At 40.5% G+C, this 23,115-nt stretch overlaps 1 protein-coding gene across 3 annotated transcripts in view; it reads left to right on the top strand.

The window, feature by feature from the left end:
* drp2 (dystrophin related protein 2) overlaps positions 1-23,115 on the top strand; it is a 132,395-nt gene that overhangs the window by 1,107 nt on the left and 108,173 nt on the right. The gene's annotated exons all lie outside the window — the stretch shown is intronic.

A 23,115-nucleotide genomic window follows, 5' to 3' on the forward strand; every position in this document is an offset into this window, starting at 1 on the left:
CCTCGGGAGGACGCAACACAGCGTGGGATAATTTAGGCAAATATTTGTAGTGAGGAGTAATCCTGCCTCTGTGGATGTGACAGCAGTAGTTGTTTATATTTGAAATCCCCAAAAAAAACACATGATCACTTTGGATGCTCTCAATCCTAATGTGCTCGACAGATGACAACAACTGAATTAAAGTTAGTTTGCATCATATATGTTTGACCGTTTAGCTATGCAGGCCTACATTCAAAGGATTTGATTTTCTTTTCATCTAAAACTTAAAATAAGTGGATGTCCCTCAGGTTGAGCCTATAGTTGACCTGTGACTAATCAGTTCCTCTTGTGAGTTACACGTTTATCAGTGCTGTTGTGTCCAAATATTGACTTTATATTCATTTTCAATAAGCATTCAAACACACGAGCTGAAATTCCCTTCAGAAAAAACCTGATCATCTCGGTTTTAGACATCAAAAGCATCCCTCTGTCTTTTTCTCACCAGGTTGGTTTTGTATTTATTCATCGGCGATCGTAAAGCTCGGTAACTGTTGGTGTTCACGGCTCATTTCAAGATGAAATTGAAGGCCTCTGGAAGCTTTAAGTGGTTTATTTTGGTCAGAAGAAATAGCTGAATAATGTTTCCTCTCCGAAAGGGTGCATGAAGGGACATCCTGCCTCACAGTGAATTCCTCTGAAAATGACTTTCATGTTGTCATTACGCAGGACATTTCAGTGTTATCAATCTGCATTCATTTAAAATAGCTTCCAGTCATTTTCATGGACGGAAATCCTCCAGTAACTACACTGAAAGAGCATTTTTCGTCAGGATCCAAAAGCCTAACAGGAGCGCATCAGAATTTTCTTCGGGCGATCCAATTTGATGTGATGATGGAATTGCATGTCTTTTTGATCTCAAAGACTGCTGCAAAACATCTGCAAATGTAAGGAATAATGTAAAAATGTCTGCAGACTGTGGGTTTTGTGATGTTAATAATGAGTAGCATACGCTGTGATGACCGTAGCAGCTTGCGTATTAGGCCAATGTGTTGCTCTTTGTAACTGGATTTGGCAGAGTGTTTCTTTAGGCTTCACACAGTAGTGAGCTATAATTGTGAACGACGCTAAAAGGATTACGAGGATGTTCTATTGTCACTGCCTCTCTCCATCTACATGCCTCCTGGTCATGTTCTATGTTTTGGATTTTCAACACTTTTCCCTCCAGCTGTGTGTAGAAGAATATAGATTAAATCTCATAGCAACATCCCAGTTCATGTTCTTTATTTATCCTTGAGAGGACAGCGTCTGTCACTTGTGCCAGATAATAATAAGGCAGCGGTTCCCAACACTGTTTGTCTGGTGAACCCTCACAGTCATCAGATGACAAAAACAAGATTGCCTCTTCATCGACTCCAACCCTGTTTCAAATGTGTTCATTAGAATTCATTTCAAACTGGATGCCATTAAGCCATGACAGCGATGCTGGTGTTGTTTTCACCTTGTGAGTCTGTGTGTGTTTCATGTCAAAATGTGGTCTTGGAGACACCTACTGTAGTAGAAACTGTACCTTGTCAGGTGTGTTTCTTTATGTCTGTGGACAGATTTAGTCTCTGCAGTAGTGTGACAACCGTGCCAGATGCAGTCCTGGAATCTTACAGGTGTGTAGTAGAGATAAAAAATGAATGAAGAATTTGAAAGATGGGCGTGGTCAAGCAACCAAACCATCACCCCCAAGATGGTCTCCAGTTTCACACCAAGAAGTGGATATTGTTGCAATATTTTTTGTTTAATCGATTGTAAATGTTTAGGCTGGTTTGGTCCAGTTTGCCTTGGTGCTATACCATTTGGTTAAGAAGATGCTGGACATTTGAACCATTCTCAACGACATTCAGCTATCTTATTCATTCATTCATCCTTATCTAGTTGCTTCTACTATTTATACTTTTAGCTAATTATTCAGCTATGAATTACATTCAGCTAACTATTTGAAACCTTTTATTCATGACTTTTAGCTTCATACACAATATAACGTGCAATGAAATTCTTTTGGCCATAGCTCCAGGAAGCAACTCACAAATAGAGTAAAATAGAATCAAAATAAATCATTTTACAAACAACACAAACAATATAACTTTCCCCCCTGGGCTTCGAATCCTCGTGATTGGAATCCCTGTGTGAGGGCATTGGTATTTTTCTAGACTTTCTCTGGAGTCTTTTCACAGTTTTGGGAGTGTGAAAGGTCAATCCCAAATACGCAATAGTTTAAGGCGATGAGCTTGTTTGTTTGTTTGAGCATGGTTTGTTTTCATCTCCTCTGATGAATCCTAAACATGTATTTTGGGATTGTATTATTTATACTTTTATGTGGGGAGCAAGCTGTGTTAAAGATTGTCTCGGGCATGTTTTTCTTTTCCCCCTTTTTTTTAATTCAGGAGAGTGATCTGAAAATGTCATCCTCTGTTAAAGTCTGCCCCGGGTCTTCAGTAACTCTAGCAGAGCGTTAAGAATTAGCAACCTACCAACTGCTGTAGTGACATTACATATTCTCACCGAGAAGATTTTTCCTTATTTACAATGAAAAGGTGACTGTGGGTCAGAAGCTGTGATTTCTTGTAAGCACCGTGATCGTGAATAATTAGTCTGGTGTCAGAGAGGAAAGCAGTGATGAGTTTATAGGCCGTGACCTGAGTGAGACCCGGTGGAGTCAAACTGTCGCAGTGATATAATTACATATGACCTTTCACCTTGCTCTCAGGTGGTGCAGATAGAACCTCAACAATTATGCTTTTCCATATTGTCTTCTTTTTCTAGACTGAATATTTTCAGTGAAATAGCTTTTGACTCAATGTTTCTCAACATTTACTGCATCATTTCTGTTTGTGACTGTTTTCAAGGCTGCCCTTCTTTACATAAGTATAATTATAACAATAATGTATGCACGCAGTCAGCATAGCTGGAGATATCGGAGCTCATTTGACTCCTTTCAGAAAGGGGCCTTTTGTCACTCACTCTTGCACAGTATGAAAAACATTTTCCACTCAACTTAAAACTGCTTTAGTCAAAGTTTCTCTGTCGTGTCATTTCTTCTTTCCTTGTTTGATGTTTTAATTTCAACCCGTGCATGTAGAGAACATGTCAGACTGATTAGAGGAGTAAGGCGAAATGTCTTTTGCGGTTGAGTTACACTAATGCTTGGTTTACTGGTAATCATTTCACATTACAAACTTAATTGTCACATTCATGTTTTCTCAGTTAAAGAATATCTGATGAGTGTTAACAAATCCCATGAAAAGACCAAAACCAAAAATGAATTGATCCTACTAATAAGTGTTGTCTGTGTACCCAAAGCTTGATTTTTGTTATTCCCCCGAGTCTCTTACCTCATTTATTTTGTGTTGATTCCACATACACTGACCTGGTGTCCATAACAAATATATTTGTTCCTGTTTGTACATTTGTAAAAACATAGCCCAGCTGATGAAAGTATATATTTGTGACCTGTTTTTAAAGAGTGACTCAACTCAACTTAAGTTTCAGGTTAGAAGTGTGCTCTGTACCGTTAACCATACCTTACAGTGATGTCACAGGGTCCTGAAGTGCACTTGTACATCACTGCAGCGAGGTAAGCAGTTAAATCTATGGAGCTCAGCAAAAAAAGAGAGACTCTTTAAATATGTCAATAGGTACCAATGGGCTTGGAGCTGAGTGGCATAGAGAGGTGGAAGATGGTGTTAAGAGAGACACAATAACACATTGTTGATCAAATCAATTCATCTTAAAAGTTGTTTTTAGATCTAAAATTGCAAAATCGGAACACTATTCTACTTCGAATAGTAATCAGTTTGGACAAAAATGCCTTTTAATAAACCAATGAGAACCGTACTGACCACATATCAGATGTGTCCAATGAAAGAGCCACTGGTCCCAACCAAACATCTCCGGCCCTGGGGGAATAGAAATATCTCCGTGCCCTGTCAGGTGGCTGTCCCTCCTGAGACCCAGATGGACAGATAGTTGTTGTACACCTTGGAGCATCATCATCCGGAGCTCTGTGGCCGGAGGATAAGTGTGCTCAGTCAAGCAGGCTGCAACAGTCCCATCATCTCCTTGCACCTCTCAATCATGCCCACTCTGAGCTGAGAGATGCCAAAATGGACAAATGGGGCAAGAATGGGGATAGAAAAGCAATTTGCTAACTGCATAAATTCCTGCGCCTGAGGTACCTATCCTTGGCCATCGTGACTGCAAGCTATTATTTAGAATCTGGTAACCGATGCTTTCCTATTAACATTAAATGGGTTGGTGTCTGCTGGTTGTCTCCCGCGACACATTTATGCTGGTTATTTATTGCCTGGCACCGCAGGCCTTGCTCTCGGAGCTGCTCAGAGGACCTCTCACAGTGGGGTAAGTCGTCCTTAATATGGCGGGATGGGTGGGGGAGAGGAGTGGCGACCAGTTGCTTAATTTACAATTTATAACCAAGAGTAGAGGGAATGCTGTCTGTGTGTTTAGAAAGGGGATCCGTAATTGACACAGGAAGAGAGAGCATTAGAGAGTGTGCGTGCGCGCTGCCAGTTTTCTCTCAATCCTCTTGTTTGTGTGTTTGGCCAGGCTTGCAGAGTGGATTAAAGGATGGCAATGTCGATCATTTGGTTGGGTCACCACTTTGGTCCCAATCAGAATATCTCACCGACTATTGTTTGGGTGGCTGTGAAATGTTGTACAGACCGTCTCATGGTTTCTAGGAGATGAATCGTACTGACTTTGATGATCGCTGGACTTCTCCTCTTGTGCAACCATGAGGCTGATATTTGTGGTTTTAAGTGAATTGTCTCTACAACTATTGGATGAATTATCATGAACTTTAGCACAGATATTCATGGTTTCCTCAGGATGAATCATGATAACTTTGGTGATCCCTTAACTTTTCATCCTGTGCCATCCGTTGGTCTAAAATGTGTCCAATACTTTAGGTACTTGATCATAAACCAATGACATTCCCATCGTCTTCAGCTGTACCGAATGTGTTACATTTCATCTTTCGTGCTGAATAACACTCAATTTTCCCTTCTGACAGCAGCGTGTCACAGCAAATGAATGATCAAACATGTGGCAATTAGTCGGTGACAATTGATTCATGGCTTTTTTTAAAATTAAAATCCATTGTTTTCAAAGTCCTCCATCACTGCTTAGCGATCACTGCAATGTTTTAATGGTCCATTCTAGCTGGAGAACAAAGTGTATAATTTAAAGGGAAGCTACATCTAATCTGTTCAAATGGACTCTCATATATATATACATACAACTTCTCGGGATGGATCTTAAGCCGGTAGAAGACACTCTGGTCAATAACATTACATCAGCACTCCTCTGCAGACGCTCCACTCTAATTGGAGCTAATGGCTCCTGCAGTGAGTTCAACATGCATCTCGAGGCTGCTGCCGAGCTTGTTTCCCCTGGTTGCAACTTCTTTTCCAAACTGTGTTGAAGGACGTAAGTGCTGCCGTACCGTTTCCTCTGCATCTTATTTTGTGAAGTGAACAGATAGTTCCTGTGTGTCAGGTCTGGTTTGGGTAACGCGGCGTCCGCTCTGCACTAGTCACTCTTCATCTTCAGCACATGTGCTAGATGCGCTCCAATTAAAGCCGACATGTTCTGATCAGCGCGGTGTCGTGTCTGGCTGTGTGACCTCGGGTGTGTCCTCTCACTGCTCGGTCACTCGACTCCATCTTTGTTTTTTTTTGTTTTTTTTTTATCTTGGCTGGCTTCTTAAAATTCATGGAGCACATTGTTGACATTATGCAGCAGATGTGTGTTGTTTGTGTCTCTGGCTCACATCTCAGACAGTGCTCGCTTCTTGTTTTATCTCTTATTTTTTTAGATTCAGGAAATGGGATGGGCTTATTTGGATAATTGCCATGGCTCACCTGGTTTCAAGTCATTTTAGAGACACGATGGAGTAGTTATGGCAATTTGAAATCCCCCTCTGCCATATACTTGATGATGAACTCATTAAAATCACTCCCGATCTTCCCCTTCTCTAGTTTAACCTTCAGGCTAAGAAGGAAGAAAACTGCTAGAGACTATTTCCTGGCAAGTCTTGAAAGCAGGTATTATATCTTTGAATTAAACATGTTCTATGAATTGTTGTCTGATAGATACTGTTTTATGTCTTAGTCTTCATGGTTGAAGGAGTTCAATGTATAAATAAGATCATAATCTGCAAAGTGGAACATTCTGGCAAATATAGACACACTTAATTTAGTTTTTGCTTCCTGTTTGGAGGACGCTTGTAAGTCTACCTTGGCTTTTGTCCTCTCCTCTGTTTCAACCTGGGTGTTATTTTCACAGTTTTGGCCATAATAACATTTTACTCACCTGCAGATTTGCTCACATTGCAGAGACGGCGACTCTGCCAATTACAGTTCCAGACCGGTAGCCATTAGTGCAACCAACACAAGCTGTAAACCCTGTCATTTCAACAAAAAATACATTCTCCAGAGTCGTTATCAGTTGTGTGTGTGTGTAATTCTATTTCATATGGCCTCTCTATTGTGCTGACCGGGGTTGGTTTTCCATTCCTCACAGCATGCAGCAGCCACAGAAATCTCCTAGAAGTAGAGTGTTCTCCAAGTTGCCCTCCTGCCGCTTCCATTTCTCTTTTGGCTCTTTGCCGTAATAATGATAATTTGGATTGTCGGCCATTAAATATAAGTTTACCAGGATTTGGATTGTACACAGCATTTACTTATAAGCAAAAGTGAGGCACGTGATAAAATGATTGCTGATCCAGTATATTGAATAAGTTCTGTTTTTCAACTGCAAAAGCCGTGTGTTTGGAACTAATTGGCATAGTTCCCATGAGTGTTAAAAGTCGGTATAGTACACATCACATATTGTAACAGGAGATGTTCAAACACCCGCTTTCTTTTCGAGTTATGCAATTTGTGATGATATTGTTCTCAAGGGTTTATTAAAGAGGAACCGAACATACCCTGAACTTTGCTGAACCCTAAAGTAACCTCAGTATAGTTGAAGATACTGTATAATACATTAAAAAGGTGGATCTATTTGTACAAGTCACCTCAGAAGTAAACTGTTATATATTTTTATCCTTTGTAGTCTTTTCAATTTCATCTCACAATGCTGTCGTCTTCCTGTACTGAATATTCTGTCTTTTTAAAATTGATTATCCCATTTTAATAATAGAGCTTGTGTTTACTTTACCACATCGCTGAAATAATTAATAATATTTCTAAGACAACAAAGAACAATGGATTAACTCAGCTGTAACGTAGCGCTCTTCACTTTGGATTTGTGTGTGGGTGTGTGTGTGTGTGTGTGTGTGTCAGTTTCTAAAAGAAAACACATGTCCTATGTATGTGTTAATACAATTTAACATGGATTAATTTGAGCCGAGTTGTTTGGTATAAATCACAGCTGCTTCAAACGTGCTGAGTTCATGACCTCATATTGTATCGTATTTAATAGATAATGGAGTCTGACTGCTTTATCATGATGAAATCACCTCGAAATCACACTTGACTCTCTACCCTCGTATGGCACCGTGATAATATTTACTCTTCTCCAAATCTATTACTACCTGATTCCTTTTGTGTGTATGGTCCAACGCTGCAGATAAATAATTGAGAACTTGTTCAGAAGCATCTGCTCTGACATTGTCTCACAAAGCCAATGAAATGTGGTTTCCCCTTAAAATTAAGTAAAAGAGCACCTAATGACTGTCTACATTAATCACAGTCCAGAGGCTAGTGTGGCTGCTCCTGTTGAAGCCTAATTGAGCACCAAGGAAATGCCTCTCTTTACTGAATGATGAAATGGAGTTTGACTTCTCCTCAGACAATAAAGCGCCGGGCGTCTCTGTCTTGTTTTGAGCGGAAAGGGGAAGAATAATACAAATTTTGCATGCGTGTGTGGGTGTGTGTGCTGTATGTGTGCTGAAAGCACAAACCGGCCGGGGCGATGCAGCTTGAGATCCGAGATCATTTCTCAAAGCTGCGTATTTCCCGTCTCAGAGGCAAATGGCAGTCTCCTAGGCTTTATGATTTATCAAACAGAAAAGGTCACTACAGCAGGCTGCAATTAATTCTGTCTGCTTTTATTTGGTGCTGCGCAGGGTGCTCACTCCATTACTGACGCATGCCATTGCATAGGATGTCTTCAGGATGGGAGCACAAGAGGAGGTGGTATTTATATGAAAAAGCATAAGTTCTATATCAGACACTGTTTTATTGTGAAGTTGTTTCAAGCAATGTTGTGTTTTTAATTTTTTATTTAAACCTTTATTTAACCAGGTGAGTCCCATTGAGATTAAAAATCTCCTTTTCAAGGGAGACCTGGCCAAGACAGGCAGCAACATAAGAATGTCAAAAAACATTGACATTTTTGGGAACCTGCCTCTATTTCTTTCATTTTAGATTTAAAAGCAGTGAGTGGTATCAGTTCTTTGAGTTTTAAATCATTCTGCAACATATTCCATGATGAGGGTGCAGAGTACACAGAAGCCCTTTTTCCCATTTCCGTTCTGGTATTTGGGACAATGAGCATAAAGAAGTCCTGAGAACGCGGGTTGCTGTGTTGCTCCTTGTGAGAAGCAGCCTTGAGACGGAATGTTTATTTTTCTCCAATTTTATTTTTCGAGCAAATGACAGAAAACATGTGGAAACTTAAGCCTGAGTTCATTTTTTGAATACAGATAAAATACCTACGTTCTGTCGTCATCGCATTGATTGGTTTGTAGACGGACCTTTTCGTCCTCTTGTATCCTCTCTCTTTTTTGATTCTTTATAAAGTATTGTTGGACCAATAATTGGTCTCCTCCTCTCCGCCGTGTGATACTGCCGATCAATTTGTTTTATTTCATGGCTTTGTTGAGTTCTCATTTCCGATTGGTCAATTACGACATTCTACGGTCAGTTTTTTCTTCATAGTAGACCGCTGCTATGAATAACTGATCCTTGCTTATAGACACAGTTCCCATCTCCACACAATGCGATCAGACTTTTTTCTTTTTTTTTGCGGAGGCAATAAAATAATTTTTACATCAATACAATATTTTTTTAAATCTATATTTCATGTCAATTAATATATTTTCTTTAGCAAGCAGAGTGATTTAAGTCCTGTCTACCCTGTGGGGGCTCATTACGCAACAATGACCCGCTCGCTCTACATCACCCCTTACTTAATACGTTGGTTTTCTTTTTTCCGGTTATGATGATGGCCTGCCAGAACTTCCTGTAATTTGTCTGAACCATCCAAAAACGATTTAGTTTATAGAGCGAAAAAAGATTTTCGCTCTATAAACTAACTGACCTCAGTTTTATCCAGACAGGGAGCACCTCGTTTCATCGGACCAATGTTTGTCTGTTTGATCTGAAACTGTGGTTTCACACCTGTCATTTTGGTGCTAATGGTGCAATGAATGGGTGTACTATTTTTCCCTCGGTTGATTTGTGTCACTGAGTTCGTTTGTAGACATTTTGCCTTTAGTTACCTCTAGCTGCACCACAAATGCATGCCTCATGTCTGAAGCAGGCTGATTTAGGGCTGCATGGCCGAGTAGCACACTCTGCTCAGGGGAAAGACCATCTATTGCAATCCGCCTGTAAGTAGATTTGATGTTTTGTCGTCTTTTCTTAATAATGGCATTCCTTTTGCCTTATTTGTTAGGTGTAATAGTTTGAGTTGTCGTTGCTAAATGCTACTAGCTTAACTATTGGTTGATAAGTTTATAGTCACCTGGAACATTGTAAACATATTTATTGTTGTTAATACATTACATTATTTGTTATTACATAATACGTTGTTTTTCTGCATTTACGCAGACCATTTTTGTTTTACTCCTTATTCAGAAAGACACTGAGTCTTAAAGAATCACTTGACTTAAATAAATCTTCATAAACAAAAGTCAAGTAAATTAACTCCCTGTTGTGAATTCCCCCCACAGCAAATACAACAACCGTGTTGTTGGGCTTCTTTCCATTTAGCTAGTACTGTTTTCTGATGGCAAAGACTTCCCATCTTAGATTAGGGCACCTTGCCTCAGGCAATGTTTATTTTTGTCATGTTTGTGCTGTAGCTTGAATGATGAAAAATCTCAAGTTATTTCAGTATGTTTCATAAAGCTTGGTGATAATCCTTAATTAATGCCCAAATCATATTCAGTGCCTTGTGGCTGTGTTTTGTACAAAAATAGTCTTGCTTCTGCACTTAAAGCGCCTCATCAATCTGTCTTGTGAGCTGATAACCCCCGTACTTAGTTCCTATGGAAACTGCAGTGTTAAGAGTTCAAACTTATTGCTATGCAGACCAATTCAACAGTCAGTGAAATGTTCTGTGAAGACTGCAGAACTCTTTTCCCTGTTAGACCGTGTTTCTTCACGCTAAATCTTCCTTTTTGGCAAAAGGCAGCAGGTCAGTGATCTGAAGGCAGCCAGTTTAAGCCATCAGTTTTACTTTGAGCTTCTTTCTGAAAGATCCGAGCGCTGTGGAGTAGACCTGGACTAAACCACAGAGATTGAGATGTTCGATTATTTCACTGGCTTGACCTTTCAGATCCTCTCTCATCATGTTGATATTTCCATGTGCCAGTAGATGCTGCTGTAAGACTTTGCTCTTAACATATTAAATCCTGACGTACACTCCAGAGATCCAGACAACGTTGCACCCAAATCATTCTGCTGCTACTCGGTGCTGCTCATACAAAGCTTCGCCTTTCTTTCCAGATTGAGGGAGTTCTCTTACTGGTTCTTTGTGCTTGATGCCTGGTCTTTATTTTTAGAGTCAATCTCCTGTTAGTGCTCAGTCTTAGCGAGGAGGCAGTGAGTCATGTTAAAACCAGTGAATGTGAACTGCCAAGCCCCCATGGTGCGATAGGAACCTCGCATCTCCCGACTATATTGCTGGGTGGTATTAAAACCTCTCTTTTCTTCACAAGCTGTTGCTTTGATTGGTAAACATCCGGCTGGCGGATTCTGAGGCGGCTTTGATTTACGGTGTTTTTATGCCATGGCGTGACTCTGGGTAAGGACTGTATTTGGCTTCATTTGGCTTTCTGCAGCACAAATTAGTTGGAGCAGGAAGTTCGCTAAACACTTCATACACCCACTCAGTCATCAAGCAGTGCCATCTTTCTTCTCTTGTTGAGGCATATTTGGTGCTCACCAACCGAATGGCTGATGACATGCACATAGTGCTGATGTATTTCATTCCATTTAGCACACATGAATTTAGGAAACTTATGTGAGGAGGGGTACGAATACAAATATACATTCACCTTCTCAATCTTTCTATATTAACAGCTTTGTTTAGCATTTGTGTGTATTTTGTCTTTATTCCAAGGTAGTAGAGCAAAGGTTTTCAAAGACACTGGAACCCCCCTCAATCAACTCACCTGGATTTTGTGCCTGGTGAGCCGTTAACAGGAAGTACAACGTTACCATGTATTCCGTGATTTAACAGTTGGCTTTTTTTTTTTTTATGCCTCCGCATCGGCAACAGTCGTGGTCGGAGCCATTATGTTTTAGGGTTGTCCGTCTGTACGTCGGTCCATTCTCGTAAACGCGATGACTCCAGAACACCTGGAAGGAATTTCTTTGAATTTGGCACAAACCTCCACCCGGACTTAAGGATGAACTGATTCGATTTTAGAGGTCAAAGGTCGCTGTGACCTCCCAACACACGTTTATGACCCAAGAATGTATATGCTAACTACGACAATTTCACACAAATGTCTTAATAGGATTAAATGATGAAGTGATGACATTTTGGGAAGACATGGATGTAAACTGCAACATGACTAGTTGGTGTTGCAAGGCAACAATTCTAGTTTTAGCATATAGTTTATAGTTTCACAACTTGGTGCCATTAAAAGTATGCCAGATTAGCTATTAATGTTGCCGTGGATGTGCAGACAACCATCACACCGAAGAAAACATAAAAACGTGATGATTCTCTGGCAAGTTCTGGAGAAGAAGCGTGTTTTTTGCATTATTTTCAGAAGATTTATGGATGTAAATTTGCGATGGATGTTGGTGATGATATCCTCAGGATGTGCAATCACATCTAACCTAACGGTATGTATGTTGAGCAGCTGGTGCTTCTACTGTCCATGCTGAGAAACAAATTAAATCATTTCCTGTTATTTGTTTACCATTAGGTCCCTTCTCATGAGTTAGTTGTAATATAATGTGTTACAAGGATATATATATTTTTTTTTACAGCTTCACATCTGTTGAGGTCAGAACTATCCTCTGCCATAAAATAGTTCCTTTTATTTTTAAGTGATTCTCGGAGACTTTGATATCCCAGATCATATTTCATCCTCAGGCCCTGAAAACTCATAAAATTGAAAAGTTATGAGTTATAAAAGCAAACTACATATTATATATTAAAAATCCCTCTCCTTGAGTTTGAGGTTGCTGAGATCTGTCACCAGTGAAGACAGCTCTGCAAGATCTGAAGTAAATGTTATATAAGGACACAAGGGTTGCATTTAGTCAAGATGGAGTTATTTACTTATTAATCTGAGCTGGATTAGCAATAATTTGTTGTGGCTGATTGAAATTACATGCAGCAGTTGGAAAACACTTGACTGTCACTGCTTTTATGGTAATTATGGAGCCACCGCAGCGAGCAGGCCTCCGGTGACAAAAATGTTGTTGGAGGAAACGCATTAATAATAAAATGTGTGAAATGTAATTTCAGAACTATTCCTCTACAGCTGCATCAAAACAATAAGGCAGCCAGTTTTACTGCTGAGAACATTTTGCAACACTTTGAGAATTTGTGTCCAAACAAGATTTAGAAAAATAATCAATGCCTTTGTCCTCAGTGAGTTGAACTGCTGTAATGGGCTTCTCTCAGGTCTAAGAAAAATCTCTTGGTCAACTCTAGTCTGTCAGCAAGTCAGTTTTAAGATGCTGCTTCTCTCTCAAGTACAGTTGCCTCACCTTGTGGGAGGAGCTGGAGCAGCCAGAGGTATCCCAGATGAACACTGGGGAAACGCAACACTGTGTGTGGGTGTGTGTGTGTGTGTGCGTGCGTGCACGGTTATTGCCTCACCGCTGCAAGTGTTGAGAAAATTAGGAAATGTGTTGGCCTCCAGGAGTGCATACCCTTGTAAACAGCAGGCCTACACTGCTCTCAGGACTCAGGTAAGACAAGTGGCCTGATTACAGCAGGGTAACCTGTAGGCCTGCGTGCCCAAATGTGATCATGGCATTAAGGAGGGCTAAATATTCTGTGGTTGTTATCTTTGTCCGCGTGCGAGAGACACTGTACATTTGATAACACAAGACAACTTTACCGCTGATTTATGTCCGATGTCCCTTAAGCCCCCTACTTCTCGTTTTGAATTGTCAGTGTAGTGTTTATTTATTTTAAGAGACCATAATGCTTTGTATAATAAGGAAAATAATGATCTTCAAAACTACAGGTTATACAAATATCATTGAAATTGTAATACTATATTATACATCTGCAGAACTGAATAAAAAGCAATAACAATTATTTTACACAAACTTGTTGGTGCTCAAATGAGCGTCCGAGTACACTTGAGTGTGCATAGATTCTGTTCTCACCTACGAACAAATCCCAAATGAGAAAACATTGGCGAATGTCAGAATCTTTGTAAAAACTGTCAGCGGGTTTTTAAGAAGACATTTCTACTCGAGGTGAATGATGCCCACTGAACCTCCACATAGTCGGCCCTGGTTTGGTCAAACAGGACCTTCATGCTGATAGCTGTCAGTGCTAACCACTGCGCCCAGATACTGGTTAATGACGAAGTATTCAAGGTTTCAACTCAGTCTAATGGATTGGAAGTACTAAGTGGTTTCCTCAAAGAGGCATTTGTTCTTAGATCTCAGTCCATATGCAAATGAGCCTGACAAATAAAAGACATGAACTTTAGATCGCTGCACAGATTAATCACGGATGTTTAATTAGCTGAGTAGCGTGCAGGGCTGAAGATGGATGGATGTTTAGATGACGGAGTGAAGCAAGTGCTCAGCTATAAAGACACTGACCTCAATATTACCTGACTGTTTATCTACTGCCGTCATGGCTGCCATTATTCTGAAGGCCAGTCATTTTCTGCATACTCCAGACTCTGAATGTGTCTGAACGTACCTCTGGAATTCAGACTGGCAGTCCTTATCCCTGTACTCTTTCATGCCCTTATTCAAACACAAGAGATTTGGCAAGGCTTGTTTCACTCGATCTCTTTAATATGGTCCTGAGAGGAAATTCAAAGAAACCGACAAGAGTTGTTTTTTTTTTTTTTTTTCATTGTTTTGAGTAAGGGTTAGTTTGTGCCCGAGTGCGCATCATCTATCGAGAGAAAACAAGAAGGAAAGAGGAAACAAAGAAAAGGAAAGACGGAGAGTCAATCCTGGAATTAAGCTGCCCTGAGACAAGTGTTGGGTTCTGCATGTGGGACTGCATGCATCATGTCTGGTTAGAGTCAAATACAACTGTGAGCGTATGTGTGCTAGTGTTTTTACTGACCAAGCCTATCTGCATCATCGTGCAGCCTCAGGCTGTTCAGGTGAAGGATAAAGTCTTAGAATGAGGACGTCCAAGGGAGCTGAAGATATTAGTTATTATTACACACACGCATGCAACATTTTAATTACATTTGGATTACTTCTACACTGCAGAGAGTGTAGCTGAAAAAAAACTATTCTAATTTCCAGTCTATTATTTGGATCCATTTTTTACAGTCTGGTGGGTAGATGATGTTGTGGAGAGGAATGCAGGAAGCAAAGAGGAAGAGTGTTGTTGTGAATATATTCACTCCACAGCAGTTTGGAGAACTCAATTTTCTTGAAATGGAGCAAATTGGACCATCCGACGAGCACTTTGGTTGTTATACTGACCACCGTGAATGCACCTTGAAATTACTCATGGTGTGTGATTTGAAAAAATAGTATCCGTAATCTGAACCCCAGTGGTGAGATGTTGTTTGTATTGGTCATGGATAAGTTAAGCAATGTTTCCGGAGCACTTTAGAGGAATGTAGTTAGAAATAATCCCTATGCATCGTAACAGACGTCTGTATCAGAAAAACACAATTTTGAGATATGATTTTTTGTTGTTGCAATTATTCAAAACTTCTACACATCAACTTATGCTGCAAGTGTTGCCTCTACCAGATATTGACTTGAAGAGGATGAATGTCCCTGCTATGAATAATTTAGTTCGATCAATTTGTTTTTCACTTTGACACATTGACCTTTTCTTTTGGTAAATGCAAGAAACTGATAAACCGATACAGGAAGAAGAATGCTAATTTAATTTGGTTCATTGACATTCAAGTGAAATCTCTCCTGTTTGCAGATACTATTGTCCTTTCGGTTTCATCTGATGTTTGTATATATTGTATGTTTGTAGGATAATGAACTTCAGCAGTTCAGAAATCATAATTATTTGCAAGATAAAATGAGGCCTTTGAAGGCCATGTTCTCTCTGGATATTAGAGATTTAGGAAGTCACTGGTGCTTTCTAATTCGGAGCATTGAAGGGATTAAGGTCTTGATATGGAAGCCACCCTTTTGCTGTTGTTTCAAGCACACTGACTGGGAGGAGACTACAGGGTAGTCAGAGGACAAGCTGGAGGGATGACTCTAATGGTTTCCAGGCATCCCAGCAGTTGCGAAGCCAGGGGGGGCCATGGCCACCACAGGCCAAAGCCTTACCCCACACAGCACCATAATTCTGGGTCACTCTTTTGTTTTTCTTCTCTCTTTGTGCCGACCATTTCTCCACTGCTGCAGCTCCACTGGGGAAGCTTTTTAGCAGCGCACCCATCAGGCTGTACTGCCTCCCCTACACACTGTGCGTTCAACTCACTCGCTCTTGGACCTCTACTGCTGAGCACAGCAGAATTAGTTTTCCATAAAACTAGAAAACAGCCTCACTGTCTGTTTCATTTTTCCCTGTGATCATTAAAACTGATCCACCTACAAAAGGTGTCTAAAATACCCATGTATTGTGTGTATGTGAGTGAAATGGTGTCTCCATCAGCATTATGTGGGATGCGATATTATTCCTGTCTGTAAAAAAAGAGCAATGTGTCTGAACATTTAGTCTCTTCACCGTAGACCCAGACCTGCATGGAGAAGCCTGTGTCCTGTTTGTGTCCTCACATTGCTTGGCCACCTGATTATTAAGACCTCCTGCCAGTCCTGTGCTGACACATTTCATGAAGCTGCAGGCTTCGAGGTGTTATTGTGTTGTGCTCTTATTGCATTTACATCTTAGCTCAATGGTATGAACAGTTAACCACAAAGTCGTCACCAACGGTTGTTATTACAATATGGACAATAGAAATTAGTTTAGCAAGAGAATTTACCACTTTGATTTCTGACCAATATTATTGATATAGAACTGAAATAGCAGTATGAATGAATGCTTTTAAACCTTAATTGGGAAAAGGAAAACTCACAGATTTTAGCATCATCAGTCCCGTCCAGAGGTGAGAAGAGGAACACAGAAACCCAACTCCAAACAGCAGAGATTCAGGTACAAGCTAAAGAAGTGCTGAAAGCTGCTTGTAACGATATGAAAATTGAACAATATCTGAATAAATAAAATGGCTCCGATTGCCCGCACATGCACAAAACTATTGGGGGCGTATTTCACAGTAGATGCACACATACATTTTTGGTTATTTCGATATTATTCCAACTTCTATGCTTAAAAATGTACTTGGGTCTATTGGTTCCTGTGTGGTCTCTATTATAAATAGTTCCATGAGATCTGGTTGTGTCCCAGCCTATTTTCAACATGCAGCCTCTTTGATATAACTATATATATATATATATATATATATATATATATATATATCTATCTCTAACCAAACACAATAGATATCTAAGCTGTCAAACTTTAGAGAAACTTGTTGCCAAACAACTCATTGCTGTCTTGACTAAACCCAACATTTGAGATAAATTCCAATCTGGTTTCCATCTGAAGCATTCCACTGAAACGGCTCTTCTCAGAGTCGCAAATGACACAATGATGTCTTCTGATATGTGTGTGTGAATGATCTCTTTTAGTGCTGCTGGATCTTAGCGTAGCCTTTGATACTGTAGATCACAGCATCCTGACTGCAAGGCTCAGGGGGTGAGTCTCTGGCAGCGCCCTGGACTGGTTCATTTTTCTGTGTTTCTGGCGGGTCAGGTTATCAGGGTTCTGTCTTTGGTCCTTTTATTATTTGCTTTAAATATGCTTCCATTAGGTTATATTATTGGCTAATTTAAAGGTATCTCATATCGCTGATGCCATCCGTATGTCTCTTTTAAGCCTGATGAGACGGATAAACTGTTTAGCACAACTGTCAGACTACCTTTTAAGGACTGGATTACAACTTTTTATTGCTAAGTGCAGATAAGACTGAGGTCCTTATCGTTGCATTTGGCAGCATAGCTCTTAAGGTTGCTCAGTGTATGGGGTCCCTTTCTTCAGCTTTACAGTCTAATCTTAGAAATATTATATTTTGTTCAGTCGCTGTACTTCAATCAACATATCAAATCGTTGACTCCCACACCTTTCTTTCATTGAAGAAGCACTAGTGCATTTCCCGTTCTTGGTGTGGCCATTCGTTATGGACTGGTATTGGACTGGTATGCTCCTTGCAGGGTTTTCGGGGAGCGTGGCCGTATGGAAAGCGTGTCCATTCGTCGCCGAGTGAAGGAGAGTTGTAACTGACCATGGCTTACCTGTTGTCCCTCAAGCTCGACTAAAGAAAAAAGATGACTGTGTCTTTGAAGTGGTGGCTCCGACACCCTAGAATGCTCTTCGTATATATTTTATCTGCGGCCTCTGTTAACGCCCTTAAAAAAACAGCTAAAGACCATCCTCCTTAAACTTGCCTTTGTTTCACGTTGTGCTGTGTAATTCTGTGTTTTATTGTTTTTCTTTTTCTATTTTTATGGACTTATTTTTTTAATATCTTATTCTTGTGACGCACTTTGTGAGCGTGTTTCATGAAGGGTGATATATTAAATACACTTTACTTACTTAATTACATTTGTGTTGTGTTTGATGTTGAAGGACTTTTGGGATGCTCTTTCCCCCCATTTGCCACTACAACAGTGACCAGGAGAGGGGACTAAAAAGGAATTGTTTTATAGAAACATTTCTTTCCACCAAAGTAGTCTTACATTTTGATTCTGTTATTTCCCAGAACTTGTGATGGATCAATTGGTAACCTTCATCTTGTTACGTGATCCAACACTCCCAAGCACTTTTCGTGCACATAAACACTCACTTGCCTGCATTCACACCTCAGTCTGACAGCCACAAATGGCGAGGGCAGCGTTCCTGCCATCATAATGTGAAGGTCATCTTCCATGCTGTTGTGTGTTTATGGATCATATAATCACAACCTGCGTGGGTGGCCCTTAACTTAAAAAAAAAAAATCATGCCCAGCATTTGAACTGTAAACCTTGACTTGGAAATTTTATTAGAAGTATATTGATAATAAAGGATTTAATCGAGCACAAAACAAAGGTTGAATGTCATGTCAATGTCCTTTTTTCAAAAGTAAAAAGGAAGCTATTTAGGACATGTGGCATATTTTATGCCTTATTGTCTGGCTACAGTTGTGTTATTGTGGCTGTTTGGATCTGAACAGATTGGAGTTCAGCCAAATGCTAACGATCCAACTGACTGTCAAACCTTTATCTAGTTTATCCATATCGGTATGTTGGATTAGCACCAGCCAAATAATGCTGTCATTTTGAACATCGCCACATCCCATAATAGTTTTATTGTAATCATAATTTGTTTATCTTTGAACCATTCGTTTTCTTTTTAAATGCAAAAGGAGTCTGATCAGATCGCAGGAAACCCAACCACCCCAAATGGGCTCATTAGATATCTGAGGGCATGAGAGAGCCTCATTCATAAATGTTTTTCTTATGATGGAGCTCAGAATTTTCTTTGTTAGAATTATCCACAAAAACAGAAAAAAGAAAACCCAACATCTGCTTCAGAAAATCACACTAGAAGTAGAAGTTAACGCGAAACTAACAGCCGTAATGACATATAGCTAGTAAATACTTTTAATATAGTTTAGCTCATACTTACTCTACTAATAGCGTAAAACTTGAAAGACATTGAACGGGATTTTAGTCATTTAGCATCAAAACTTTATTAATATTTTTTTAAGGCTAATTCAGCAAACGAATAATGCTCATCTTTAGAATTATCTGGTAGTTACAAAAAATAAAAGCTTTTATTTTGCCCCCTAACTTCAGGTCAAACTGAGCAGGCTCTGCTCTGCTCTCAGAGGATTCAGACAGCCAATAGTGAGCACCAGCAGCTGTGTTCACTACGAGAGAGAGAATCTCTATTGCTGTCTCGAATGTAGTTACACAACTCCTCTAGCTGCTCAAATCATCTGTTACGCTCATGATCCTGTCCTCCCTCCCTCACAAATCTAATTCTGCTCTTACAAATCCGTGCCTGTGTGCTCTCAAAGGCTGACTTTCAGTCTGTGTAGCGCTCCCATTTGTTTTGTGCCCTCTCAAATCTTTTGCTGTTCAATATACCTCCATATATTTTTAATGATCTTGTTCCTTTCATTGCAGATATGTCAAGGTAAGACGAAGCATAAACTGAACCCGAGGTTGTTTTGTTTGTGTCCAGTGCCAAGCAAAGTGATGCATTAAATGTCTTTTCATCCCGGTACAAAAGCAGGTGCAGCGGGCTTGAGAATGGAACCAAAGGGCAACACATGGGCAGCAGATGAAATGAAAACTGCCAGAGGGAATGGTGCTATTTTAGGTATTTGTATTCCCTGTGAATACGGTAGCAGACAGAATTGACAGATTCTTAGAGGTTGAGTCATGAAAGATTGAGTTTCTGGGCTGCAGTGTTTGAGATTTCAACACGCACACAAACACACAAACACACCTCAGTGTTAACCTGTTGACTTTTACAGCCACCGCTGATAGCTGTCACCGGAGGCATTGTGTTTTCGGGATTTCCGTCCATCTGTCATATTCTCGGGAACATGATATCTCGGTTAGACAAACCGAGATATCGCTGTCGCTGTGACCTCACAAAATAAGTTTTTGGCCATAATTCCAGAATTGATATGCTAATTGTGCTAATTTCACACAAATGTCCAATAAGGATAAAATGACGAAGTGATGACATTTTGGACAGACTTTGATGTGAACTGCAACATGACTGGTTGGCGAGGGCATACAACAGCGAGGCGGTAGTTGACTTCTGGTTCAAATAAAGGTATTGTCTGTTTTAAAGAAGAGGCTTTTGTTACGGTGGTTAAAATTGAAAGAGTCTTTTTGTTGATCTCATTACTGATGAAGGCTTTCTCCAAGCTGGTGAAAAACATGCATTTTTACACCAAATTTATTTCACTACCTTCCTCTTGAAAATTCCTGGGCTTTCTTATCGGATATGTAATGCTGAAAACCACTTCTCCACCTTTTCAATCAACCCTTGAACATGGATACAAATGTGTTTCCACGGTAACAGCAGAGCCTAAAACATATTTTTTTGAATCCTCGGATAGTATTGACTTAATTTCAACCCACACTTTTTTTTTTTTTTTTCCCTCTTCCTCCCCGAGTCTTCGTCTAAGTGCTTTGAGAGGCTGTGTGTTGGGGTGATGAAGGAGCAGGTGGAGGAGGATACGAGGTCCTGAGCGGGGTGCGTGTGCCCTTATCAAAGTCTTGTTGCGTTCCTAGTGAGAAAGCTGTGAAGATGAAGCTCAAACGGTGGTGAGTGGTCCCCATGTAGCCTTTTCGTTTTCTCCCCCCTCCTCTTCTCCCATCTTCCTCGTCCCAGTGGTCTGAGTAGTGAGCCTAAGGCAAGGCTGGCTAATTAGACCTGACATCACACCATAACTCGCTCACCACGGCTCCTCTGGACACCTTTTGACCATGTAGATATTCATAGAGACAGAAACACGCATATGTAAAGCCAACACACACACACGCACACACACGTACGTATATGTGCACAGCTACCCATGTTTCCCTGAGTCTGTCAGGCAACATGCTGCACAGAGACGTCCCTGAGTGTTAAACCTGTGACTGCCTTCCTACACACGCTTATCCCCATCATCCGTCTTAACTTTTAACATCCATACAAGACCCCCGCAGAGGGTCGTGGGTGGGGACGGTGGGGTTAATGTCAGCGCTCTAGGCTCAGAAGCAGCACAGCATGTGTTATTTCTGCAATGTACTCAGAAAGACATTTTTTTTGGTTTGTTTTTACACCATGTTGTCTGACCTTTGTAACACTTTTTTTTTTTTTTTTTTTTTTTAAGAACTGCTCCTTAATGGCCACACTCGTAGGTGAGGTGAAAATTTGATTGGGATGCTATGTTTGTTTAAATATGGAGTTAGTGGAGCACACTTTCATACTGTCCTGGAGGGTATTCAGGATGTTGCACTCGTTTGTGTTCACATGACAGAGGCAGTTGTTCAAAGACTGGGGGGGGGGGAGCTTTCAAAACCTGTATACTTTCTCACCTCTGCACACCTGGCCACTCACTGGGTGAAGTGGTTGTGGATGTTGGATTGTTGGTGTCAAAAAGTTACAGAAATGATGGGAGGCAGCTCTCGCAATTCGGACATCGGAGCTGTGTAGTGTTGGAGGGGGTTTCGGACATCTGTTGGAGTGTGCTGCAGAGGAACATATTTCTTTGTAAATCCTGTGGATTTTCCTTTAGCGCCACCATGATGTTGACATGTATGGTTTTGAGTGAAATGTCTCCACTGCCAATTTGTTTCAAACATTTGTGCTCAGATATGATGGATTGTTGGTTATGAAACACATCCCTCCATCGGTATAATTAGAAAACATCTACCTTTGGCACTCCCAGTGGTAATATCACACTGTGGGAGACAGCAATGCAGACTAACAATACATTTGCAGAGAGCAACACATATCCTGCACCAATTTCCACCGGGATTGTTTTATTTTCACACAAATAAAAGCTTGCCATCAGAATCGCCTTTGAAAGATCACATAACAAATCTGCAAATAGTGGTTTTACATGATCCAAGTACTGAGAGCTTCTCTGACTATAATCCGAGTTTTGAAATTCCTGATAGTCAACCATACATATAATCATAAAAAAATAAAAAACACAACCAGCTCCACAGTTGTCATAAATGGGGATTAGCAGCTTTTGATTGATGCTTTTAAGATTTTTCTCAGTCGATTTTACATTTGAAATCCTGGTTGATACATCTGAATTAAGTATGAAGATCTCTATTGGAGATGTTTGGGTTTTGGAGGGCATTTTCTCAGTGTTATGCTTTGAGATTTCATAAAAGTGGTTGTTTGATGAGTGTGCTTTCTCTGCTTAGCAAACGGTAAGCAGCCATGTCTAAACTGAGCATCGTAAGACGCTGAAGCATATTCCTGTATATTGTGAATGACACAAAGACCCGTCTCTGTAATATCTGTGACCTCTATTCAGCCGGCTGCCGATGGCTGGGTAATATAACTATTGATTTGTAAAGCAGATGGTAAATCACTGGTATGACCGGTGAATTGCACTCTGAAAATTACTCTGAGCATCTACTCTTAAATGCGCTCCAACTGACCGGAAGCACATTGGGACATGCAGCAGTTGCTACATGAGGTTATAGCTAATGAGTGAAGAGAGTGAAGGGGAAATAGGTCAGAAAGTGAGAATGTGTCCTGTTGGCTTTGTTCAGGATAATTCATCTGTATTGCAGACCAGGAATGCAGTCCATTCTTACATCAGAAAAGGGGTCTCCAATGCCGAGAGGCAGGAAAAGAGACGGGGAGAGAGGGAGCAGGAGGAGTGGGGATGTCTTTTTTGCTCCCAGTGATAAAGGTGCATCTCCTGTGGCCTGTGTCTTTGCGAGAGACTTGCACCTGAGTGAATAATGTGCTTGTTTGTTGCTGCTGGCTGAGCTGTTGAGAATGTGGCAGTTGGTACACGTGTTTGCATATTTGCATGCATCTACAGCACAAAATTATAGAGATATAGTCTCTCCCTTGTGTTTTTTAGCATTGTGTGTGTGTGTGTGTGTGTGCGTGTGTGCGTGCGTGTGTGTGTGTGTGTGTGTGTGTGTGTGTGTGTGTGTGTGTGTGTG

This window comes from Anarrhichthys ocellatus, unplaced genomic scaffold (assembly GCF_004355925.1).
Source record: "Anarrhichthys ocellatus isolate YVR2014 unplaced genomic scaffold, GSC_Weel_1.0 scaffold27, whole genome shotgun sequence".
Classification (NCBI taxonomy): domain Eukaryota; kingdom Metazoa; phylum Chordata; class Actinopteri; order Perciformes; family Anarhichadidae; genus Anarrhichthys; species Anarrhichthys ocellatus.